At 52.9% G+C, this 6872-nt stretch overlaps 1 long non-coding RNA gene across 1 annotated transcript; it reads right to left on the bottom strand.

Annotated features, from left to right (window-relative positions):
* Nucleotides 1-652: 652 nt before the first annotated feature.
* LOC139819284 (uncharacterized) lies at nt 653-2513 on the bottom strand. Its single transcript, XR_011733670.1, has 4 exons — nt 1955-2513; nt 1731-1855; nt 1358-1483; nt 653-1098 (listed from the first exon to the last, which is right to left on the bottom strand). It is a non-coding gene; the product is annotated as an uncharacterized lncRNA (long non-coding RNA).
* Between the last annotated feature and the right edge of the window lie 4359 nt (nt 2514-6872).

Raw genomic sequence — 6872 nt, 5'->3', positions numbered from 1 at the left:
GAGAGAGACCTTTTACAAATTACACACACACATCGCCCACACCCACTCGCTCGCACATACACACCAGGCTGACCTAATTTTGAGGTCTAGCAGCGCCAAGTTTTTTGACAAGAAAAATTTATGTATTTTAATAAAATATTTTTATTTTTTGTACTGTTACCTCTGTAATTCTTTGCGATGCGATTAAATCTTTTAAAATACATATATAAACTTTGTATTTAAATACCTTGTATTCCCTTGTTGGGTTTAAATATTTTAATAAAATATTTGTATTTTGTACTGTTACCTGTGTAATTCTTCATGATTCAATTTTTTATTCTAATCGAAGAAAAGCAGTAGTAATATTATACTTCGAAAAAACCTAAGTAACAAGTGGTAGACGTAATCTTTGTATCTCAAAAAATATATGTTCTCTGTAATTGGCGCTGTAATTTAAAGAGATATCATTTCTTTTTTGTAATTGTAATAATAGATCACTTGAAGCGCGACTCATTTTTTGATAAGGTAACGTAATTTTGTGATGTGTATCACTTGAGTAATAATTTTTTGGAAATAAAAATAATACTGCTTAGGTTTTTTCGAGATTTTTGGAGATACAAAGATTACGTCCACCACTTGTTACTTAGGTTTTTTCGAGGTATAATACTACTACTTTGTTTTTTTTTTTCGAAGTGAAGATACTACTGTTTAAGTTTTTTCGAGATTTTTCAAGATACAAAGATTTCGTCTACCACTTGTTACTTAGATTTTTTTAAGGTATAATACTACCACTGTTTTTTTTTTCGAGGTAACAACATATACACTACTATGCGTGTACTTGGCGCCTTTCTTTACCTTTTTTTTAAAAAAGGTAATTTTGTACAGATATCACGCCTTTTTGCAGTATTACGCATTGTATAAACAATATGTACAGGGTGTTATTTCGAGGTATAATACTACCACTTTGTTTTTTTCGAGGTAATTATATTTACCGCATGTTGTTCCGCCGGCGCCTGATGCCTCTCCCAGACCTCCACTTTCTTTCACGCTGCTCGGGGTGTCCTTCGTGTTTCCTCGATGCGAAGCTGATGCTCCTTCCTGCGCGCGCGTCGATATGTTCTGTAACATAAAAATAAACAAATCGATTAAATAATTGTCACGCGCATCGAACATCTTATTCGTTATTCCGATTAATCTTTTCCTAAATTACTTCTTCGAAAAAAGTCTCTACGTTAGAATCAACTTGAATCAAATTTTTCGATTTATTTCTTTTTACTAATTTATATTTCGAAACACGGTTTAATGTAGCAACTAAATAAAAACAAACGAAAAAAGAGATTCTATAATATCTTTAGAAAAAATAAAAAATAACACTTACCAGAAGTGTTAGTACGCCGATGATGCCCGATGCCTCTCCCAGGCCTCCACCTCCTCTCAGGCTGCTCGAGATGTCCATCGTGTTTTCTCGATGCAAAGCTGATGGTCCTTCCAGCGTGGATATTTTCTGTAACATAAAAATAATCGAATAGATTAAATAATTGTCACGCTATTCGTTATTCAGATTAATACACATTCAATTTACTTCTTCGCAAAAAGGTCTCTACGTTAGAATCAACTTGAATCAAATTTTTCAAATTATTTCTTTTACTAATTTATATTTTAAAACACGGTTTAATGTAGCAACTGAATAAGCACAAACGAAAAAACAGATTCTATAATATCTTTAGAAAAAAATAAAAAGCAACATTTACCAGAAGTGTTGATACGCCGATGCCCGATGCCTATCCTAGGCCTCCTCCTCCTCTCAGGCTGCTCGGGATATCAGGTTCGCAGGATTCCCTCGCTGCTCCGATGTCACCTTCTGCGTCGTTATTTTCTGAAATATTCAAATGAACGATTCGATTAAGTAAAGACAGAAGAGATAGAACATTGTTGGACATAAGTGACATAGTACGTAAAAATCAGTTACACTCACCACTTTCTTTCCTGCTGTTCCGGCCGCAAAATCCACCACCACCTCCGGGTCAGATAAGAGTCTCGAGCCACATTGAGACTCGTGGCAATGCAGTGTGACTTCATCCATTAAGCAAAAAAAGTCAAGAAGCCATTTCGGCTATATTGCATTAATTTTACGACGTTGTTGCAATATAGTCGAAATGTTTCTTGACCTTTCTCGCTTAATAGAAATGTAATTGCTGAAAGGAATTAAAAATTGTTCTCTACTTTTTTTTTTTTTTTTTTTAACGTGGTGGAAATCTTCGAAAGACACCCTCGCCCTGTGGTAGGGAGGGGGAGTGTCGGATTCTACGCGCACGCGTACCACCGTTACGAGGGGCGCTTCAGAGGACCGAAATCCCCTGAGCCTCCCTCAGCGTGGCATCGCGCGCCCATAGCCTACCGACTAAAACCACCACGAGCAACCCTGACCTAACTTTCTAAGGGTGGTGGGTGTCGATCCGCAGACACACGCACCCCGCGCGACGCGACGACCTAATCGCCTAAACACTCTCAGGGTGGTGGATGTCGATCCGCAGACACACTCACCCCGCGCGACGCGACGACCTAATCGCCTAAACACTCTCAGGGTGGTGGATGCGATCCGCAGACACACTCACCCCGCGCGACGCGACGACCTAATCGCCTAAACACTCTCAGGGTGGTGGATGTCGATCCGCAGACACACGCACCCCGCGCGACGCGACGACCTAATCGCCTAAACACTCTCAGGGTGGTGGATGTCGATCCGCAGACACACTCACCCCGCGCGACGCGACGACCTAATCGCCTAAACACTCTCAGGGTGGTGGATGTCGATCCGCAGACACACTCACCCCGCGCGACGCGACGACCTAATCGCCTAAACACTCTCAGGGTGGTGGATGTCGATCCGCAGACACACGCACCCCGCGCGACGCGACGACCTAATCGCCTAAACACTCTCAGGGTGGTGGATGTCGATCCGCAGACACACTCACCCCGCGCGACGCGACGACCTAATCGCCTAAACACTCTCAGGGTGGTGGATGTCGATCCGCAGACACACGCACCCCGCGCGACGCGACGACCTAATCGCCTAAACACTCTCGGGTGGTGGATGTCGATCCGCAGACACACGCACCCCGCGCGACGACGACCTAATCGCCTAAACACTCTCAGGGTGGTGGATGTCGATCCGCAGACACACTCACCCCGCGCGACGCGACGACCTAATCGCCTAAACACTCTCAGGGTGGTGGATGTCGATCCGCAGACACACGCACCCCGCGCGACGACCTAATCGCCTAAACACTCTCAGGGTGGTGGATGTCGATCCGCAGACACACGCACCCCGCGACGCGACGACCTAATCGCCTAAACACTCTCAGGGTGGTGGATGTCGATCCGCAGACACACTCACCCCGCGCGACGCGACGACCTAATCGCCTAAACACTCTCAGGGTGGTGGATGTCGATCCGCAGACACACGCACCCCGCGCGACGCGACGACCTAATCGCCTAAACACTCTCAGGGTGGTGGATGTCGATCCGCAGACACACTCACCCCGCGCGACGCGACGACCTAATCGCCTAAACACTCTCAGGGTGGTGGATGTCGATCCGCAGACACACTCACCCCGCGCGACGCGACGACCTAATCGCCTAAACACTCTCAGGGTGGTGGATGTCGATCCGCAGACACACGCACCCCGCGCGACGCGACGACCTAATCGCCTAAACACTCTCAGGGTGGTGGATGTCGATCCGCAGACACACGCACCCCGCGCGACGCGACGACCTAATCGCCTAAACACTCTCAGTGTGGTGGATGTCGATCCGCAGACACACGCACCCCGCGCGACGACCTAATCGCCTAAACACTCTCAGGGTGGTGGATGTCGATCCGCAGACACACTCACCCCGCGCGACGCGACGACCTAATCGCCTAAACACTCTCAGGGTGGTGGATGTCGATCCGCAGACACACGCACCCCGCGCGACGCGACGACCTAATCGCCTAAACACTCTCAGGGTGGTGGATGTCGATCCGCAGACACACGCACCCCGCGCGACGACCTAATCGCCTAAACACTCTCAGGGTGGTGGATGTCGATCCGCAGACACACGCACCCCGCGCGACGCGACGACCTAATCGCCTAAACACTCTCAGGGTGGTGGATGTCGATCCGCAGACACACGCACCCCGCGCGACGACCTAATCGCCTAAACACTCTCAGGGTGGTGGATGTCGATCCGCAGACACACTCACCCCGCGCGACGCGACGACCTAATCGCCTAAACACTCTCAGGGTGGTGGATGTCGATCCGCAGACACACTCACCCCGCGCGACGCGACGACCTAATCGCCTAAACACTCTCAGGGTGGTGGATGTCGATCCGCAGACACACGCACCCCGCGCGACGCGACGACCTAATCGCCTAAACACTCTCAGGGGTGGTGGATGTCGATCCGCAGACACACTCACCCCGCGCGACGCGACGACCTAATCGCCTAAACACTCTCAGGGTGGTGGATGTCGATCCGCAGACACACGCACCCCGCGCGACGCGACGACCTAATCGCCTAAACACTCTCAGGGTGGTGGATGTCGATCCGCAGACACACGCACCCCGCGCGACGCGACGACCTAATCGCCTAAACACTCTCAGGGTGGTGGATGTCGATCCGCAGACACACTCACCCCGCGCGACGCGACGACCTAATCGCCTAAACACTCTCAGGGTGGTGGATGTCGATCCGCAGACACACGCACCCCGCGCGACGCGACGACCTAATCGCCTAAACACTCTCAGGGTGGTGGATGTCGATCCGCAGACACACTCACCCCGCGCGACGCGACGACCTAATCGCCTAAACACTCTCAGGGTGGTGGATGTCGATCCGCAGACACACGCACCCCGCGCGACGCGACGACCTAATCGCCTAAACACTCTCAGGGTGGTGGATGTCGATCCGCAGACACACGCACCCCGCGCGACGCGACGACCTAATCGCCTAAACACTCTCAGGGTGGTGGATGTCGATCCGCAGACACACACGCACCCCGCGCGACGCGACGACCTAATCGCCTAAACACTCTCAGGGTGGTGGATGTCGATCCGCAGACACACACCCCCGCGCGACGCGACGACCTAATCGCCTAAACACTCTCAGGGTGGTGGATGTCGATCCGCAGACACACGCACCCCGCGCGACGCGACGACCTAATCGCCTAAACACTCTCAGGGTGGTGGATGTCGATCCGCAGACACACGCACCCCGCGCGACGCGACGACCTAATCGCCTAAACACTCTCAGGGTGGTGGATGTCGATCCGCAGACACACGCACCCCGCGCGACGCGACGACCTAATCGCCTAAACACTCTCAGGGTGGTGGATGTCGATCCGCAGACACACGCACCCCGCGCGACGCGACGACCTAATCGCCTAAACACTCTCAGGGTGGTGGATGTCGATCCGCAGACACACGCACCCCGCGCGACGACCTAATCGCCTAAACACTCTCAGGGTGGTGGATGTCGATCCGCAGACACACTCACCCCGCGCGACGCGACGACCTAATCGCCTAAACACTCTCAGGGTGGTGGATGTCGATCCGCAGACACACGCACCCCGCGCGACGCGACGACCTAATCGCCTAAACACTCTCAGGGTGGTGGATGTCGATCCGCAGACACACGCACCCCGCGCGACGCGACGACCTAATCGCCTAAACACTCTCAGGGTGGTGGATGTCGATCCGCAGACACACGCACCCCGCGCGACGCGACGACCTAATCGCCTAAACACTCTCAGGGTGGTGGATGTCGATCCGCAGACACACGCACCCCGCGCGACGCGACGACCTAATCGCCTAAACACTCTCAGGGTGGTGGATGTCGATCCGCAGACACACTCACCCCGCGGACGCGCGACCCTAATCGCCTAAACACTCTCAGGGTGGTGGATGTCGATCCGCAGACACACGCACCCCGCGCGACGCGACGACCTAATCGCCTAAACACTCTCAGGGTGGTGGATGTCGATCCGCAGACACACGCACCCCGCGCGACGCGACGACCTAATCGCCTAAACACTCTCAGGGTGGTGGATGTCGATCCGCAGACACACGCACCCCGCGCGACGCGACGACCTAATCGCCTAAACACTCTCAGGGTGGTGGATGTCGATCCGCAGACACACGCACCCCGCGCGACGCGACGACCTAATCGCCTAAACACTCTCAGGGTGGTGGATGTCGATCCGCAGACACACGCACCCCGCGCGACGCGACGACCTAATCGCCTAAACACTCTCAGGGTGGTGGATGTCGATCCGCAGACACACGCACCCCGCGCGACGCGACGACCTAATCGCCTAAACACTCTCAGGGTGGTGGATGTCGATCCGCAGACACACGCACCCCGCGCGACGCGACGACCTAATCGCCTAAACACTCTCAGGGTGGTGGATGTCGATCCGCAGACACACGCACCCCGCGCGACGCGACGACCTAATCGCCTAAACACTCTCAGGGTGGTGGATGTCGATCCGCAGACACACGCACCCCGCGCGACGCGACGACCTAATCGCCTAAACACTCTCAGGGTGGTGGATGTCGATCCGCAGACACACGCACCCCGCGCGACGCGACGACCTAATCGCCTAAACACTCTCAGGGTGGTGGATGTCGATCCGCAGACACACGCACCCCGCGCGCGACGACCTAATCGCCTAAACACTCTCAGGGTGGTGGATGTCGATCCGCAGACACACGCACCCCGCGCGACGCGACGACCTAATCGCCTAAACACTCTCAGGGTGGTGGATGTCGATCCGCAGACACACGCACCCCGCGCGACGCGACGACCTAATCGCCTAAACACTCTCAGGGTGGTGGATGTCGATCCGCAG

The sequence above is a fragment of the Temnothorax longispinosus genome, chromosome 9 (genome assembly GCF_030848805.1).
Source record: "Temnothorax longispinosus isolate EJ_2023e chromosome 9, Tlon_JGU_v1, whole genome shotgun sequence".
Lineage (NCBI taxonomy): Eukaryota > Metazoa > Arthropoda > Insecta > Hymenoptera > Formicidae > Temnothorax > Temnothorax longispinosus.
Note: the sequence above shows the minus strand (reverse complement) of the source record. Positions and strands in the feature narration are given on the sequence as shown.